General features: G+C 46.6%; 1 protein-coding gene across 1 annotated transcript in view; it reads left to right on the forward strand.

The window, feature by feature from the left end:
• The first annotated feature begins 16,990 nt into the window (after window positions 1-16,990).
• Window positions 16,991-18,917, forward strand: part of Tmem50b (transmembrane protein 50B) — a 30,485-nt gene continuing 28,558 nt past the window's right edge. Inside the window, exon 1 of the mRNA XM_087899204.1 lies at window positions 16,991-17,128. The gene's annotated coding sequence lies outside the window, so the exon portion shown is untranslated. The remainder of the gene's footprint in view (window positions 17,129-18,917) is intronic.

The following is an 18,917-nucleotide window of genomic DNA, read 5'->3' on the forward strand; positions in this document are numbered from 1 at the left end:
CAGGTGGTCCTGGGGTGTGTAAGAAAGCAAACTGAGCAAACCAAAGGAACAAACAAGTAAGCAGAATTCTCCTGTGGTCTCTGCTTGGAGTCCTGCCCTGACTGCCCTGTAACTAGGAGCTGAAAGAAACCCTCCCCTTCCCAAGCTACTTCAGCCATGGTGTTCATCAGAGAAACAGGATCAAAGCTAAGACCAGGGTTTGCCCCGAGAGTCTCAGAGCTTTGCTTAAAGAAAGGGTGGCAGCCGTTGTGGTTTTGACGGGGAGTCTTTTGCTAACTGTCGTCCAGCGGGCCTTGACCCGTGGTCCTCGAACCTCAGCCTCCCAGCTCCCTCTTCTTTCAGATGGTCCATACCGATGGTGGCCTGCATCACTCACCTGGGGAAGACAGGACTCTTCCAGCAGGAAGCCAGGCTTTTTGAGTTGGTCTTAGCAGAAGATAAAATTTCCAAGTTTGAAGCCAGCAAGATGGTTCAACCAGTGAAGGCTCCTGCTGCTACACCAGAGTTTCTGGACTCCGCACGGTGGGAGGAAGAACTGCCCCCTGCAGGCTGTCCTCTGACCTCCACATGCAAGCCAAGACAAGCGTCCCCACCGTGCCCACCCCGCATCTTCTAATTTCTGTTTTAAATATACTGAGAAAATGAGGACCCAGCAGGTTCTGTTGATGGGTGGCATCTTCAGGAAACACAAATTCAGAATAAGACATGGCGGGCAATGTGTGACTGCTTGTGGGTGCAGGAACGGGGTGGCTGCCAGGTGGAGTTACTGGCACAGAAAACAAATGTGTAGGTGCCAGTGGCCATCAAGTTCATGGCATCCAGAGTGTGACGCTCACATGAGGCCTTTCGCCAAGCCTGTTCTTCTGAGTCCCTGGGGCAATGGGGACAGCCTTCCACAGCAAAGAATTGTGACTGAAAGAGACGACATCATGAGGTTCTCTCTCACAGTGTCGGGGAGACAGGAGTTGCATGCTGCATTATAGTAGCTGAGGCACACAGGCTCCGGCTGCAATCTCTGTGTGTCTCTGTGTTGTGTGTGTGTGTCAGAGAAACAGGAGCTGTATGCTGCATTGTAGTAGGTGAGGCACACGAGCTCCGGCTGGAATCTCTGTGTGTCCCAGTGCCATGTGTATGCTGTGTGTGTGTCTGAATCAGAGGTCAGCCTTGGGTGTTGTTCCTCGGGTATTATCTATCTTGTTCTTTGAGGCAGAGTCTCTCATTGACCTGGGGCTCACCAAGTAAGCTGTGCTGACTGACCAGCAAACCTCCAGGCATCCTCCTATCTCTGCTTTCCCACTGCTGGGGCTGTAAGTGGGAACCACCACACCTGACTTTTCTTTCTTTTTTTTTTTTAAGATTTATTTATTAATTTATGCAGTATCCTGTCTGTAGGCCAGAAGAGGGCACCAGATCTCGCTATAGGTGGTTGTGAGCCACCACGTGGTTGCAGGGACATGAACCTCTGGAAGACTAGTCAGTGCTCTTAACCGCTGAGCCATCTCTCCAGCCCCACACCTGACTTTTCATGTGTGTTTGAGCGCTCACACTCAGGTCTGCACGCTTGTCTGACAAGCACTTTACCGGCTGAGCTAACTCCCCCTCTGGCTAGAATCCCAGCTCTGGCATTCTGTAGGCATGAGCTTTGGGGAAGATGACTGAACTTAACTGTCCTACAGATTCACACAGGAGTCATGAAGCACATTGTGGGGCTGAAGAGCTGTGCCTTTTAAATAATCCAATACAAAGAACAGACCAGGCGCGGTGGCACACGCCTTTAATCCCAGCACGCTCCAGGCAGAGGCAGGTGGATCCCTCTGATTTGTAGGCCAGCCTGGTCTACATAGAACCAGGACAACCAGGACTACATGGGAAGACCCTGTCCCAAAACAAGCCACAGACAAACAAACAGAAACAAGGATGACCTCTAAATTGCATCCACTTACTCTCCGCAGTTTATGGAAATTGTTGTCCTGCCCTCGGCTTAAAAGAGGCTTTTACAGCTTTAAAGAAAGGTCACACAGGGGACTGGAGAAATGGCTCAGCGGTTAAGAACACTGACTGCTCTTCCAGAGGACCCGGGTTCAATTCCCAACACCCACATGGCAGCTCACAACTGTCTGAAAATCCAGTTCCAGGGGAATCTGACATCTTCACACCAATGCACATAAAATAAAGACAAATAAATCGTAAAAAAGATACTCATACTCTTAATGAGGAAACAAAGAGTATTTAAAAAAAAAGTCACACGATAAAGGGGCACGCCTGATTGGGAAGCGCTCTCTCTCTCTCTCTCTCACACACACACACCTATAGGAAAAGGGCCGGGATGTAGCTGTGTTGGTGTAAAGTGCTAACGGAGCCCCCGTGGGACCCTGGCTTTGACCTTCAGCACTGCATAATCTGAGCCTGGTAATGCCTACCTGTAATCTCAGTACTCTGGGGACAGAGGCAGAGGGGTCAGGTGTTCAAGGTTTCCAGGGAAAACAGCAAATTTGGGAAAACAGCAAATTTAAAGACAGTCTGGGCTACATGAGATCCTGCCTTGAAAGGAAGGAGAGGAGGGGAAGTAGGAAAGGAAGGGAGAGAGAAAGAAATAAGCGGTCTATTTATATGTGATGTCCAGAATGGGCAATCCAGAGAAAGGACACGGAACTGTGGGAACTGGAGGACACAAGCGATAGCAATGCGCCCACATGGGTTGTGGTGATGCTGCAGTTAAGAGGCCACACTAAAAACTGCAGAATTATGCATTTCAAGTGAGTGGTTTTATGGTTCATAGAAAACTTTCCCCCCAATTATACATCTGCACCCCCAGCCCACTGGAGGCAGAAGCAGGAGAATCTGCAGTTCAAGGCTCACTTGGGCTACCTAGTAAAAGTTTCTCTTAAGACAAGCAACAAAAATTAGCCAGCCCTGGCATTGTCTATCTGTAATCCCATCACTCAGGGTGTGGAGACAAGAGAAACAGGGGTTCAAGGTCATCCTTTGTCAGCCTGGGGTACTGAGACATGAGATCTTGTCTATAAATATGAAATTAAAAAAAAATCAATGCTCCATTATATATCATGTGGCTCCATGGCTTTGGAAAAGAATAAGTCTGAAGATCCATCCAACCTGCTTTCCCTTCTCCTTCTTTAACTTTGGAAAAAGTGGTCCAAGAAGTTGTGACCCACGACTGGAGAGATGTCTCAGTGGGTTAAAGTCCATTTTGCTCTTGCAGAGGACCCAGGCTTGGTTTCCAGCATCTACGCGGTGGCTCATAACCATCCGTTGTATCCAGGGCATCTGATGCCCTCTTCTGACTTCCGTGGGCCTTGCATACAAGTGGTGTGCGCAAGTGGTGTGCACACGTATGGGTAGGCAAAACATGCCTACATTAAAAAATATTCTTTAAAAATAGTTGTGACATTGTGGTTTTCCGAAATGAATTTTTCCTGAATGTCAGTGAGCTGGCAGAGGGTGGAGGGGTGTCTGATAGTGAGTTGGGGTTCCAGTCTTACATATCTGAGTATGTGGAAGAGTTAGGGGGTTTTTTGTTTTAGGCATCTGCCTGGCCATGGCTGCACAGCAGCTAAAAACTTAGACAAAGGACAGCGGACGCCTTGACTGGTCAGTGAAGTGTTACATGGAACAAGGTAGGCTGATAAATCAAGTTACTTCAGGGAAGGACTTATAAAATTACATATATAGTAAACATTTAATCAGCACAGAAGAACCCTTTGTCCTCCAGAGTCCCCATCCAGACCTCCTGTGCCCACCTCCTGGATCCAGTCCCTGTGCATAGACTCTTCTGGGCCTCTGGTGATGTTTCATGTTCACTACATCAGGTTCTGTAACTTAAGCGACTTCACATAGAGGTGCTAGGTTACAGTCTGCAAGGCAGAGGCCCTGAAATCAGGATTTTAGAGAAGCTTTAGCGGCATAATCCATTCCCTTGTCTCTTCCACTTTGTAGACGCTGCCTGACCTTGATTTGCCACCTCTGTCTTCAAAGTCAGCAAGGGAAGGCCAACCCCACCCCTTGTAACTGTGAGCTACCCATCCGCTCCCAAGTAACCACTCAGAGGCTTCATATTAATTATAATTGTTTGTCCGATGGAGCAGGCTTATTCCTACCTAGCTCTTATGTTTAAATTAACCCAATTTCTATTAGTTTATATTTTACCATGAGGGTCGTGGTTTGTTACCTCACGTCTTGCTTCTCAGGCAGCTGCTGGCATTTCCCTCAAGCCTGCCTTCTTTCTCCCTGTCTCTCTGCTTGGATTTCCCACCTATCTATATTCTGCCCTGCCATAGGCCAAAGCAGCTTAATTCATCAACCAATAAAAGCAACACATATTTACAGGGTACAGAAGGACCTCCCACATCACCTTGTTAGATCACTCTTTCTTTCTTCTGCCTCCCTCTTCCGCTGTGAACACCCTTCGTAACTGTGCTGGATCTACCCACATAAGCCAACTTCCATCCCACTTGAAGTTTTACTATATAATATTGGTATTTGAGTAAGAAATGTCCCCCATTGGCCTGGGTATTTGGGTTCCTGGTTGGTGGTGCTGTTTGGGGAGGTGGTACAGCCCTGTTGGAAGAAGTTGGTCACGAGGTGAGGAGCTCACGGCCTCTCCCCGCTGCCCACTGCCAGTTCACCATCTCTGCTTGGAGGGCGTGATCTCTCGCTTCCTGCTCATGCCAGTGCCTGCCACTTGCTGCCATGCCTCCCAGCCACAATGGACTCGTCCTCTGAGACGGTAAGACCAAATAAACTCCATATTCCATAAATTGGTTTTGGTGATGGTGTTTTATCTCAGCAACAGTAGAGTAACTGATATAGTAAGCTGGCACGGACCACATAGTGACCTTTGCTGTTTGACAAAGTCCCAGTGCTTCAACATTGCAGACCACATTTCACGAGCATGGTTTTACTTTCGTTCTTAATGATTCTCAATATTAATGTCTTTCCCTTTGGGAGATTTTGTGTGGGCTTTGGTAAAGGATAAAAATGTGTACATTGGTAGCCTCTCTAAACAAAATAAAACTTTGGAAAAACAAAACCACTACCTTGGAACCAGGAATCCCACTGTGCCCTCCTAATTACAGGAAATTTAGAGATTTACCAGACCCTTATCAGATCAGGTGAATCAGATCAGAGATTCACCTGATCCCAAGGATAAAATGCCTACAGTTCAGGTCCAGAGCCTGAGGCCATTAAAGGCAAGAGTTCAGTTAATAAACACAGACAAGCTAGGCCGTGGTGGCACATGCCTTTAATCCCAGCACTCAGGAGGCAGAGGCAGGCAGATCTCTGTGTGTTCGAGGCCAGCCTGGTCTACATATAGCCAGTTCCAGGACAGGCTACAGAGTTCAAACAAAATAAAGTAAACACAGAGAAATCAGAATGGTGCAGTACAATAGGAAAAGAGTAAGACATCAGGACCGGCCTTTGGGAAGTGTTACAAGGGGAACAGACCTACATAGCAAGACTAGGAAACTGTAGTATAGTGTTTGGTCCCCATTTGGATAAGGGTCTCCATTCCCTTGGGGGTTGAGGAAATTTCCTGCTTATCTCTAGCAAGAGGAGCTTGTGGCCCTTCCAGTAAGGGTGATGGGTGCCTACTGTCAAGGCCAAGGCTAGATTCCTCAACCCTGATCTTCAGTCACACCCCAGCTCACGTGCCCCTCGTCTCCTCTTTAGTCTTGCATGCAACTATACAGAATAAAAGGCATAACCTCCTCCCCAACGTGCTGGCAGCCAATCTGATTCACCCTCAGATCACGTTCGTCTCCTACCTCCACCACCACTCCTCCGCCAACTCCACACACCCTCTTTGGGGCCTGACGCCCTGCTGAAGCAGGTCTTCCACAGTAATAGAACATATTTACAGATTCTGTGGATTAGGAAATGGACATACTGGGAGGCTATTATCCTGGTTCTGCAATATCCTTTCAAAAACTTGTCATTTGTATGTAGAATTGGTGCGGGAGAATTGTCTGTAGTCTGTCAATCATGTTTTAACGCTGATTGGCCAGGCAGGAGGTGTAGGCGGGAAAACCAGACAGGAAGTGGAAATGATGCAAGGAGAGCAGGAGAATTCTGGGGAGGAAGAAGTTGATTCCTCCCACTCCTGCCCAGATCACCGAAGCCACAGGATGTGAGCTGCCCCACTGAAAAAGGTACTGAGCCACATGGCTAAGATAGATCAGAAAAATGGGTTAATCAAGATGTGAGAGTTAGCCAATAAGAAGCCTGACCTACCGGGCCAATCAGCATTATAACTTACGGAGTCCTCTGTGTCATTTTCTTTGGGGCTAAGCAGCTGGGGGGCTGGGCAGAACAGAAATCCGAACAAGCAGGCCCGGCCTCCTCATGTTACATAGAATTTATACACACAGTCTTTCTCTAATGTGGCCACATTGTAGACATTCTTCTATATCTTTCTTCACCTGGTTATTACTAGATTTTAGCTCTATGTCATTATTTACTGAGCCTGCAAGGTATTGTATGCACTTACAGTAATTAGAACTCTTTACTACCAAGCAAAGAAATAATAGTACAGCCAGCGGCACTTGATTCCACAGGGAGGAGGCATGAGGCACAGAGGAGAAAGGAAACTGAGGTTATCGTGAACCAGGAACCAGATGTGGCAGAACGAGAAGCATAAGTCAGAAGGTGAGGGGCAATGACGACAATCAGGAGGCAGGCGTGAGATGTGCTGGTAAGGAGAGGGAAGAGCCAAGGCGGAAAAGGTGAACCTGCCACACAACTGTGGCCTGCTTCTCTTGCAGTCACCGATTTAACCCTTGCAACAACTGGGAGCCACGGTTCCTCACTCCCATACTAACCCTTTAAAAAAAATCCTCTCAAGTCCAAATGGATCAAAGACCTCAACATAATGTCAGCCACACTGAACCTTACAGAAGAGAAAGTGGGAAGTACACTTGAACGCATTGGCACAGGGAACCACTTCCTAAATAGAACCCCAGTAGCACAGACACTGAGAGAAACAATTAATAAATGGGACCTCCTGAAACTGAAAAGCTTCTGTAAAGCAAAGGACACGGTCAACAAGACAAAACGACAGCCTACAGAATGGGAAAAGATCTTCACTAGCCCCACATCAGACAGAGGTCTGATCTCCAAAATATACAAACAACTCAAGAAATTGGGCACCAAAAGATCACATAATCCAATAAAAAAATGGAGTACAGTCTTAAACAGAGAACTCTCAACAGAGGAATCTAAAATGGCTGAAAGACACTTAAGGAAATGTTCAGCATCCTTAGTCATCAGAGAAATGCAAATCAAAACAACTCTGAAATTCCATCTTACACCTATAAAAATGGCCAAGATAAAAAATACTGATGACAACTTATGCTGGAGAGGTTGTGGGGTAAAGGGAACACTTCTGCATTGCTGGTGGGAGTCCAAGCTGGTACAACCCCTTTGGATGTCAGTGTGGCGATTTCTCAGAAAATTAGGAAACAACCTTCCTCAAGACCCAGTAATACCACTTTTGGGTATATATCCAAAGGATGCGCAGTCATACCACAAGGACATATGCTCAACTGTGTTCATAGCAGCATTTTTTGTCATAGCCAGAACCTGTAAACAACCTAAATGCCCCTCTATTGAAGAATGGATAAGGAAAATGTGGTACATTTGCACAATGGAGTACTACACAGCAGAAAAAATAGTGACAGCTTGAATTTTGCAAGAAAATGGATGGAGCTAGAAAACATGATTTTGAGTGAGGTAACCCAGACACAGAAAGACAATTATCACATGTACTCACTCATAGGTGGTCTTTAAACATAGAGCAAAGAAAGCCAGCCTACAAACCACAATCCCAGAGAATTTAGACAACAATGTGGACACTAAGAGAGACTTACATAGATCTAATCTACATGGAAAGTAGAAAGTAGAAAAAGACAAGATCTCCTGAGTAAATTGGGAGCATGGGAACCTTGGGGGAGGGTTGAAAGGGGTAGGGGAGAGGCAGGAAGGGGAGATGAGAAAAATGTAGAGCTCAATAAATATCAATAAAAAAATCCTCTAGTCCCAGCACTCAGCAGGCAGAGGCAGGAGAATTGCCACAAGCTCAAAGCCTGCCTGATAAATGTAGTAAGTTCTAAGCCAGACAGGGCTAAAGAGTGAGATCCTGCATCTGAGAGGTAGGAGGGGAGAAGAAGAGGAGGAGGAGGCCCACAGAGATTAAGTGACACACTGGGTGAGGTAGAATCTGATCCCAGGGCACCTGCAGTTGGTCTGACTCCCGAACTCTGTGCCTGCCCTACTCTAGGGCGCTGTGGAGACGTGGGAACTCCACCCACTAGTATGTTGTCTGCATGAGCTGACATTCTTGTCCTCGAATTCCCATGAGAGCCTTGACTCCCTGAGTGTCGTAGCACAAATTCTAATAGCTATTAATAATAAGAACCCAGGGTCGGATATTAGGGGTGAAAGCTGAGAGATCAGAGAAGCAGAGCAGCCAGTCACTAGAGAGACCTTTACCTCTACCCAATCCTCAGACCAAAAGGGCGATCCTGTCCTCAGACTGCATCCTCTGACTGCTTCAAACTGCATCTCCAGACTGCACTGAGCTCTTGTCTCCTTCTGCCTTATATTCCTCTCTCTGCTCAGCCATATCTTTTCCTGTCTCCACCTCCCTAGTGCTGGGATTAAAGACACGAAATTCTCAAATACTGGGATTAGAGGTGAGAGCCACCACCACCTAGCGTCCATTGGCTTAGCTCTGTACTCTGATCTTCAGGCAAGCTTTATTTGCTAAAACACAAACAAACTTGGTGTGGGACAATTGTCTATATTCTGTCAGTTATGTTTTAAATAAATGCCAATTGGCCAGTAGCCAGGCAGAAAGTATAGGTGGGACAACCAGACAGGAAGTAGAGGCGGGTCAATGAGAACAGGAGAATTCTGGGAAGGAGGAAGCCCATTCTTCCCCAGTCCTGTCCCAACCATAGAAGAAGAAAGACATGATTGCCTTGCTGAAAAAGATACCGAGCCATGTGGCTAACATAGATAAGAATAATGGGCTAATATAAATTATAAGAGTTAATAAGAAGCCTGAGCTAATGGGCCAATCAGTTTATCATTAATATAGACCTCTGTGTGATTTCTTTGGGGCTAAATGGCTGTGGGACCTGGTGGGAGGACAAAAACCAGGCAGCACAGAAACCTCAATCAACACAAACTGTCACTACAGAGTGTCTGTACACAATACCGATGAGTGGAGGCATCATAGTGTGGTAGAGAAGGAACTTTGAAATAGAGATTTCAATGTGGATCCGGGATTTTCATTCACTAGCCATGTGACTTTGAGCTTCAGTGGAACCTCTCTATCAAAGGAAAAAAATCAGAAGCTGGAGAAATAACACAGTCAGTAAGTGCTGGTCACACAAGCATGAGACTTGAACTCAATGCCCAAAGCCCATGTCAAAAAGTCAGGCATGATTACAGCTGGGAGGAGAAAGGCAAGTGGATCCAAGGCTTACTGGCCATTCAGCCTCATCAAGTTGCAAGCCCCAGGTCCCAGTGAGAGATCATGTCTCAAGCAAAACAAAGCAGAATAAAAACAAGTTGAGGATAGCCAAGGATGACACCCTCTGGTTTCTACATGCTTGCACATACTCTTGAATACATACACACGTTCATGTACACACAGAGAGAATATAAAGCCCACCTAGCAGGATTGAGGTATTCCTGGGTCACAAAATGCTGGCTGCAGGGTAGAGTCCTGGTTAGCAAATCACTGGTTCTCAGGGGAAGCAGCTCTTCTCGGGGGGGGGGGGGGCAGCTTTGAAGAAGAATCCTTAGTTGCTACAATGATAGGGCATTGCTGCCCGCAGACTTTCTGTTCGCGGAGTTGTGCTGGTACGCTCTGTTGGCTAGCACTCTTTTTGATTGACTTCTAAGTCTATGTCACCCTGCTTGATACCACAGGCGGGAAGCCAGGTGTTTTTCCATGTTCAGGGCAATTAAGCATAACCAGGAATTTTTCCGCATAACCAGGAATTTTTCCTTGCTTCACCCAACTTGCAAATGTCCCACTAAACAGTCACATGAATGAAAAGCCTGCTTGTTATCCATGCCTACCATGGAATTATATATTACACATAATGGCAGCATATTATTTGCTTGCTATTAATTAAGTCAACACATACACAAAACAACCACTGTGAACTTGCTAAAAAAACAAAACAAAACCGTGCTCCATTTTCTTGGGAATTTTACTATGAGTGGTAATCAGAAAGACATATTAAAATATGTGTTTGTGCATGTTCATGTTATGTGTGTGTACGTGTTCATGTTCATGTGTGTTAGTGTATGTGGAGGTCAGAGGTCAATGTCAAGGATGTTCTTCAATCACATTTACCTTATTTTTTGAGACAGGGTGTTTCACTGAACCTGGAACTTGGTGATTTGCTAGTCTAGTTGGACAATATGCCCCAGGATCCTCTTGTCTCTGCTTCATTCAGTGCTGGATATACACTGTATGCCCAGCTTTTCGTGTGGGTGCTGGATATCTGAACTCAGGTCCTCATGTTTGTGCAGTGAACACTTTACCCACTGAGCCATCTGCCTAGCCTCTGGTCTGAGTCGCCTATATTACATAGCTATTACAGTCTACATTTGTGACTCTCAGTGAAGATATATGCCAGAAGAAAATAGAGGTCCCTTTTAATTTAGAATAAAATATTACTAAATAAGTAAGTGTAGTAGCCAGCCTTCAAGATGATTCTCAATGATCCCCATCTTCTGATATTCATGGTTTTAAGCAATACCCTCAAACACTGTATTAGACTTGATCTATGTGACCAATAGAATATAACAAAGTCATGATATATCACTTCTTTTTTTTAAAGTTTTTTAAAATATTTATTTATTTATTATGCATACAACATTCTGTCTGTGTGTATGCCTGCAGGCCAGAAGAGGGCACCAGACCTCATTACAGATGGTTGTGAGCCATCATGTGGTTGCTGGGAATTGAACTCAGGACCTTTGGAAGAGCAGGCAATGCTCTTAACCTCTGAGTCATCTCTCTAGCCCCCATGATATATCACTTCTGACACACTCTCTCTCCCTCTCTCCTTCCCTCTGTGTGTGTGTGTGTGTGTGTGTGTGTGTGTGTGTGTGTGTGTGTGTATGAGAGAGAGAGAGAGAGGGACCTTGGTGTGCAGGTGTGTGATCCCATCTGTGTATATATGGAGGCCAAAGGAAGACACTAGGTGCCTTTCTGTTGTGGGATAATTCTTCTGTATACTGTGAATGTGTTGATAATAAAAGTCTCATTGGTTGATAATAAAAGTTGCTTTGGCCTATAGCAAGGCAGAATAAAGCTAGGCAGTAAGGCCAAATGGAAAGAGAGAGAAAGAGAAAGAGAGAGAGAGAGAGAGAGAAGGGTGGAGTGGGAGAGAGAGACATGGACCAGCCACCCAAAAATCCAAAATGCTAGCAGACCAGTAAAAAGCATGGTCTTTTTACTGACATGGCAATACATAGATGAATAGAAATGGCTTAATTTAAATGTAAGAGTTAGTTAATAATAAGCCTGCGCTATAGACCAAATATTTTATAATTTTTATAATTAATATTAAGTCTCTGAATGATTATTTAAAAGCAGCTGTGGGATGGGGCGGGACAGAGAACCTTCCATGTCTGTATATGTGGAGATCACAGGGTGTCTTTCTCTATTGCTCTCTGAATTGCCTTGAGACAGAATCTAGCACTGAGCTGGAAGCTGACCCTTTCTGCTAGGCTGGTCAGTAAGCTCTCAGGATCCTTCTGTCTTTACCCACCAACGCTGGGGTCACAGACACGTTCAGCCATGCTTGACTTCTTATGTTTGTGCTGGGGCTTTGAACTCCATGCTCACGGAGCAAGTGCTCCTACCCAATGAGCCATCTCTTCAACCTCTTAAAAAAATCTTTTACAAAGATTAACCTTTGTCCCTGGGATTGGTCTATGTAACTGAGCCTAACCCAGTTATTACTTAGCATTTCACCGTGTCCAGGGATTTGTTTATAGGTTGTCCAATCAGGGGTAGGGGACTCCTTTCCAGGCTCAGGAGGAAGCAGTTCTGCGACAGTAAATGACAGCAGGACCAATCTGAGCTACTGTAACAAAACGCCCTATGCTGAGCGTTTTGGAACAGAAATTCTTTTCCCACGGTCTTGGATTCTAGAATTCTAGGATCAAGATGTCTGCAGTTCAGTTCCTGGTGTGGGGTCCACCACCTCATAGGGTGGTGGAAAGAAGGAAGGTGCCTTTGAAACTCATTTTATGTTTTTACATGTATTTATTTAATTGTGTAGTGTGCGTGTGGAGGCCAGAGGACATTTGGAAGGAGCTGGTTCTCTCCTTTTACCTATGAGGATAAAGTGATCCTATGAGGCCTTCAGCCTTGTCAGCAAGCACTTTCCCCCACTGAGCCAGCTCTCTGGGCCAGAGACCTCTTTTTATAAGGGCCACTAATCTCATTCAGGAGAGCGTCATCCCCGAGACCAATCACAATTAGGATTCAACACATGAATTTCCAGGAGACATAAACTTTCAGCTCACATCCTCTATCATACTCCCCCCACCAGCTTTCCTAGTCCCATTAGCTTTATTATTTAAGTCATTTTGAGGTGAACTTTTCTGTTCCTTGACTGCTGTGTCTAGAATCTCCACCACAGAAAGCAATGCTTCCTCTTCCACCAGGAGCAAATGAGCTCCAGGCAATGGCTGTGCTCTTGGTTCCTTTCTGTTCATGACATAAAACACCCTGACCACAGCCATCTTAGGGGAGCGAGGGCTTATCTCACCTATAGTTTCAGGCTATATGGTCCGTCAGAGAAGTCAAGGCTGCAGGAACTTAAATTGGCTCGTCTTAGGGTCCGCAGATGTGAGCCTGTTCCACCTTGACTCAGTGTCAGAGAGTTTGAGCTTATATTCGCTCTTTCAAAGTTGTTGACAACAGGTGTGAGTACAAACAAGAGCTCCTGACCTAGGGTGTGGTTAATTAGTATTTTGAGTATAGAGGTGGGTTAGTTCCACCTTGCTATTACTGCTCCTTCAAAGGAGATTGGCAGGAGGATCCAGGGAGTAGCTGCCTGCAGGGTACTAGGTCTATTCCTTATATTGTGGTAATGGAGTCTGTTGCCTCCCCTACCCCTTCTGGAGTGAAGTATATAAGCGAGTGGAAAATAAGCTCGCACAGGTTCAGTATTCACTGAATGTCCCTCCAGATGCTGTTCTGTGTTTCTGTCTCTTAGTTCATATCTCTGTTCCCTTTGCTTATTAATTCTAATCCTCACACTCCTACACTGGACCGTGCAAACCTAGTTGGGGTTGGATCCCGGCGGATGTCACCCCAACATGTGGCCTATGACAGCTAGTCATATCATATCTACAAACAAGGTATAGCTCTGAAGTGTTGCAGTTTGAGGTTCCAGAAATGTACCCTGGCAATATGGAACCGAGAGATACCATAAAGTCACATTACACAACAAACCTCAGACAAGAAATGTATTGGGAATGACACAAGAAGGTGGCTGCTTCTGCTCAGTTGAGAAGCTTCAGAGAGTTGAGCAGGAGGTGGGTTTTATATAGGGTTTCTTGGGGGCAGGGTTTTCCAGGGTGGAGATTTCCAAGGTGGGGATTAATGGGATTTCAAGGCAAGCTCAAGGATTGGTGGTTTTTTGAGCTCAGGGATTGGTGGGTTTTAGTGACTTTTCAAATCCAGAAGTAGACTTGAACCTTTTAATCTACACCAAGAGCATAGAGAAATGAATACATGCATACTCCTTCCTCAATGTGTTTTCTCTTATATTGTCCAGGGCTCCAAACCAGGGAATGGTGCCTCCCTCTCTCAGGCTGAGTCTGCCCACATCAGCTAAGACAATCAGGACAATCTCCTACAAACATGTCTGCACACAAGTAATAAATGTTCATGACCTTTTATGAAACATGTTAAGGAAATGGTAGCATTAGTGTGATCAAGGGTAAAGTCTTCAGTACGCTGTCATCAAAGTGTCCCCTATCGGGCTCTCACACAGCTTAAGTGAAGGGGTAGGCATTTTCTCTTTCTTTTTCTTTTCTTTCTTAATTTCTTTCTTCCCTTCCTTCCTTTCTTTCTTTCTTTCTTTTTCTCTTTCTTCCTTTCTTTCTTTCTGTTTTGTTTTATTTTTCAAGACAGAGTTTCTCTGTGTAACAGCCCTAGCTATCCTGGAACTTGATCTATGAACTAGGTTGGCCTCAAACTCACAGAGATCTGCCTACCTCTGCCTCCTAAGTGCTGGGATTAAAGGTGAGTGCCATCACAACCTTTAATGATGTATGCTGTGAATATGTTTTATTGCCATTGGTTAATAAAGAAGCTGCTTTTGGCTAATGGTTTAACAGAGTAAAGCCAGACTGAAAGAAATTTATAAAGAGAGTAGGCAGAGTCAGAGAGAAGCCATGTAGCTACCTGCAGGAGATAGACACACTAGAACCTTGCTGGTAAGCCATAGCCATATGGTGATACATAGATTAATAGAAACAGGCTAATTTAAGATATAAGAGCTAGCCAGAAATACGCTTAAGCTATTAGCCAAACAGTGTTGCAAATAATATAGCTTCTGTGCGATTATTCGAGTCAAGGTGGTTGGGAAACAGACAAGTAGCCTCCATGTACAACCACCACTGCCTGGCTTCCAAAATTAGCTCAAGTTAACTAAAAGCAGAAAATTAAAAGCTTTAGAGTTCATTTAGATTAGCCCCTGACTTCAGTATTTTCACCAAATGATTAATGCCACACAGACCTTCCTTCAGAAAAGAGCCACCACCATCTTAACAAGGAGTCTGCTTCCTCTCAAGGCAGTCTTCCGAGGATACAATGTAACAGCAGTTTGAAATCCTCTTGTTGCTCAACACAGTAAACTTACTGAATGAGAGAGAGTGTTTGAGAATGTTTACACATCCGTGTTTACAAAGCTCATTTCGGTCTTTTAGTTGTGGTGCCCAGTGTTTGTTTTGCACTCTTAGATGGTGGGGGTATGAATTGCACTGTTAGAACTAGTACACGGAAATCCCGACAGGGACAAATGAGAATTTATGGAGTCCCATGTGAACAGCCCTAGTGTCCTGAATTGCTCTCCTCTCTCTCCCACCGGCTTCTTTCAGTCTGTTTGCTGTTTTAGGTGAAATGGGCCCTTAGTCCTGGTCCTAGGGAGAAAAGAATCCTAAAGTTCCAAGATCTCCCCAGTCCAGGGAGCCTCTGCAGGAGCTTCGGCAAAGAGAATTTAAGAAAATCTACAGGCTGGGAATGGTGCCGCACACCCCAACACTCTGGAGGCAGAGGCAGGCAGATCTCTGTGAGTTTGAGGCCAGCCTGGTCTACAGAGTGAGTTTCAGGACAGGCAGGGCTGTTACACAAAGAAACTCTATCTCAAAAAGAAACAAAACAAAACAAAAAAAACAACAAAAAACAAAGAACAATAAAATTCAAAGCACATGATTACATATATGGTGGCAGAGTTCCAATTAAAATAGAAAACATGTATGTAGGTTTGGTCTTTTTTATATTTTAATTTATTTTATGTGTATGAATGTATGAGTGTTTTGCCTACATGTATGCATGTGTACCATTTGCATATTTGGTGCCCAGGTAAACCAAAAGAGAGAAGCAGATTCCCTGGATCTAGAGTTACAGGTGGTTGTGAGCCTCCATATGGGTGGTGGGAATAGAACCTGGCTCCTCTGTAGGAGCATCTTTAACTTCTGAGCTATTTCTCCAGTCCCATTTTCTAAAAAACTGATGGTGAGTGGAACCAAGTTGCACCTAGTTCTACATCCTAGATCCTCAGTTATTTTGAGACAGGGTCTCACTTCAGGCTGGTCTTGAATTTACTATGTAATTCATTCTGGCTGGAAGTAGGAATCCTTCTGCTTGGGTATGTCCTATCATACTCAAAGCAAAGCTGGGGCATTTTGGAATGTAGGCATTACAGGCATGTATTACCACACCTGCTTCATGTGAGGCCGGGGGTACCATGGAGAGCCTTGCATATTCAAGGCTAATACTATACCAGCTGAGCTATATCCTTTAGCCCTGGGCCAGGTGCTTACAGAGCTGTTCCCCTTTGTGTCCTCCTGCCTGCTTGCTAGGGCGCATGCATAATCCAAAACTTCATAAAGGAATTTATGCAGCAAATGTTAATCAAGCATCTAAGTCCCAGATTACATACAAGAACCACGGGAGTAACACAATCCAGTATAATATTTGTGACGATTACATGACACAAAATCTTTTTGCTTTTTTCTCTCTAGGTAAACCGTGTTTGCATCCAATTTGGTAATAACTTGGACTTCGTATCTTTTCTCAACTTTATTTGATTAAATTCTGTAGGAAATGTGGCCTTTGTAGTCATGTTGAAAACCCAGAGGCACTATCTTTAAGAGATCAGTAGAGATTTGCTCCCAAAAAAGCCAAAAATCTGGTTGGATGGATGGAAAAAGAATCATCGGGCTGAAATAGCAGTTTGGCTTTATTTTGCGGGTACCGACGGGAACCAGTACCGGCTGGACGTGTAACTTCGTCTCTTCATGTCTCGATTTCTGAATATTTTGAAGCACGTGCTCGACTCTCGGCAGCTGGTGAACAATGCTCACCCGCAGATATGCAGAGCGATCTTGCGGAGTAGGCTTGGGTTCCCCACGAAGGTGTTCTCGCCGACTCTGAGATGCTTGTGTTGACATCGCCAGAAATCACAGCCAGCGACGTCCAGACTTCAGCTCCAGGACAACAAGCAGAGTACCGCGCCAGCCCCGCCCTCAAGAATTAAGCCCCGCCCCCGCATCTCCGGCATCACTCTGATTGGTCGCTGCGATGAGCACGGCTCTCGTCCTGCCCCGCCTCCGAGGCTCCCGCCCCGCCTCCCGGCTTTATGGTCCGCCCACGCAGTCCACTTGCTGCAAGCCCATTGGTCGCTGCGGTGCGCACGGCGCCTCGCTCCCGCCCCACCGGCGCCTTGGCCTCGCGCCCGCCGCCGTCTGCCGGGCTGAGGTTGGCCGCAGCTGCCCCGGCCGACGCGCACCCTCGACGTCCCTGCGCCCGCCTGGGTACGGTGTGGAAGTCGCAGGTAGCCGGGTGAGTGCGGCTGGCAGGTCTCAGGCTTCCGCCATCCGCCTATCGAGCTTGGGGCGCCGGCCCGACACGGCCTGAGGTGCTGTGGCGCCGCCCGTGTCGGTGCGGAGGAGCGCGCGGGCGACCCGCGGGGCCCGGCCTGCGCCCGCGTCTGCTCAGCCGCCCGTGGCCCTGACGCGGCGGGGACAGGCCGCTCCGCCGCGCATCTCCTCCGGAGGCTGGGAGGTTTCTATTTCGTTCCCTGGAGCGTCCCAGGGCGACCGGTAGGGATGCACGACCTGCGGGGCGCCGCCGCCGCCGCCGCCTCGGCCCCACGAGGGTCTGGGGACGAGCGACCCTCCCGTTTGCTCGGAGCCATGGCCGGGAATTGTCCGTGCTGCCTTGTCTTTTCCGTCCGCCCTCCGCCCCTGCAAGCGCAAGGATGAGAGGGAAGTCTTTGGGAATTCATCCTGAGTGCCAAGTGGCCTTTGCAGGGAAGTAGCGCGGATGGTGGTCGCGGTGGCGGTGGTCGTTGTGGGCTAGGGGTTTTCAGCCGGTGGGTTGGTTTCCGAGTTCGCCCCTGGAAGGGACTTCAGCCCGAAAGGCAGATACTTGACCTTTCCAGCTGTAGCGGCTGAGGGGAGGGCTCGCGTCCACAGTGCTGCCGCGATGGGAGGAGGGGGCGTGGGAACTCGAGCCTCTCTCGGGAGTGGATATGCTCACTCTCAAAATCAGTTTCCTTTTCCCTCGCTCGCAGACCTTCACCCTGCTGAGACCACAAGTCTCATTTCTAGATACTTCCAGAGGCGCCTATTCCTTAGCTTGCCAGCCTTTCTCATCATCCTCACTCCGTAGGTTTCCCACGAGCAGAGCCAAGCGATTTTACACTTTAACCGAGCATAGTGTAGAAGGACTTCCTGCTCCTGAATTGAAACCAAGAGGTTAATCTGTATAGCGTTACTGCAAGAAAAGCCGGTTGAATTAGAACGGGGTGAGGATGTAGTTTTTCTTCTTCAGGAGACACGCCCTTTTGACCTCCCCTTTCTTCCCGTGTCAGCTGGCAGCCTTCAAGGCTATGTTTTGTTGGTTTTCGTTTTCTAAATTCACTTCTGGGTTCCAGAGGTAGAGAATTAATCGTGTATAATCCTTATTTTCCTTTTAGAGTAATAAAGCTAAAATGATGTGTAATACAATTTCAGCATTACAGAAGGATACTAAGTAGAGCTTTCAGACAAAACAGAAACGTCAAAAAGTGAAACCCTCAAAATTCTCAGAGCTTCACTCTCCACTCTTTATGCCCCCAGTTGTACTCCTGAGGAGGCCGTCATAGCAGAGTGTTTTTTGGCAAGAGATGACGAAGACACATTTAATCTTTAAAAGTGGGGAGTGGTGGATGCATGGAGGACGGGAGAGACGGCTCGGAGGTTGAGAGTCCTGCTCCCTGCTCTCAGAAAGGAATGCGTCAGACTCGCAACCCAGCTGCCAGTGCTTCTGGTGGCTGTGGGCCTCTCCACTGACATGCATGTGCGCTCCTCACAGACACATACATACATGTGTGTGCGCTCGTGTGTGGTCTTTCAAGATGGAATTTCTCAGTCTGGCTGTTCTGGAACTCACTCTGTGGTCCAGGCTGGCTTCGAACTTAAAGAGATCTGCCTGCCTTGGCTACCTGAGTGCTGGGATTAAAGGCGTGCAGTGCACCACCACTGCAAGGCAAGTAAAAGCTGAATTTTAGGACGTGGCTGTAACCCCAGCACTGGGGGTGGGTCCCAGGGGCTTGCTGGCCAGCCACTCTAGCCCCAGTGGTGAATCC

This window comes from Myodes glareolus, chromosome 2, assembly GCF_982192425.1.
Source record: "Myodes glareolus chromosome 2, mMyoGla1.1, whole genome shotgun sequence".
In the NCBI taxonomy this organism is placed as follows: domain Eukaryota; kingdom Metazoa; phylum Chordata; class Mammalia; order Rodentia; family Cricetidae; genus Myodes; species Myodes glareolus.